This window comes from Meleagris gallopavo, unplaced genomic scaffold, assembly GCF_000146605.3.
Source record: "Meleagris gallopavo isolate NT-WF06-2002-E0010 breed Aviagen turkey brand Nicholas breeding stock unplaced genomic scaffold, Turkey_5.1 ChrUn_random_7180001901957, whole genome shotgun sequence".
Classification (NCBI taxonomy): domain Eukaryota; kingdom Metazoa; phylum Chordata; class Aves; order Galliformes; family Phasianidae; genus Meleagris; species Meleagris gallopavo.
This window is the reverse complement of record NW_011165208.1, coordinates 2,526-3,333: the sequence shown is the minus strand read 5'-3', so window position 1 is coordinate 3,333 and position 808 is coordinate 2,526.

The window sequence follows — 808 nt, the reverse complement described above, 5'->3', positions numbered from 1 at the left end:
CCCCCTAGATCTCTGCCCTCAGGGGACATCGGGGTGGGGTGGGGTCCAATGGGGCCCATCCTCACCCCCAGAGAGAGGGGCGGTGATGGCTGTGCACCCCCAGATCCTGCCTGCTGCCTTCCAGGCCGGGTGTGCTCTGGGTGGCCCCATCCCCGTTCCCTGACCCCCATTTTTCCTCCCTCTTCCTCCTCATGCGGGAGGACAGAACCACGGGACAAACCCAGCTTGGGAAAAGATTAAATGCAGAATTTTAAACCCATTGTGGTTTTAGTGTGTGTTTGCTGGGGGGGGGAAGGGGTAGAGGGGTCGTGTCGGGGCGGTTCGTGCTGAATACACACACGAGTCCCTCTGTAGGATCTTAGGCGAGCAAACCATATCCCACCTTTGTTTTAGGGTGGTGGCTTTACTGGGGGTTCTCAGAGCCCCCGGGGGGGGGTTGTGATGCAGCAGCAGCTTCAGCAGCGGCCAAAGCACTGCGGGTTGCTTCCTCGTGTTGTTGCCTCCGTTGCTTTTTCTCCTGGCGTTTCCGTTCCCGTTCCAGGTCTTGCATCAATGCTTGAACCCGGGGATCACCGGGTCGGGCCGGGGTCCCCAGACGTTCAGCAGCTTCTGCCAAGAGCCGTTGCCGCCGGGCCGCATCCTGTCGGCTCTTCTCCCTCATCTGCTCCTTTTCCAGCCGCCAGGCTGCGATGCGTGCAGGCATGGCTGCCAGGCTGCGTGCCACCAACTGCTCCCTAAGGGACGGGGTGTGTGTGTGTGTGAGATAAAAGGGCGGGGGGCAACAGGAACAAACAGCAAATAGCCCCCC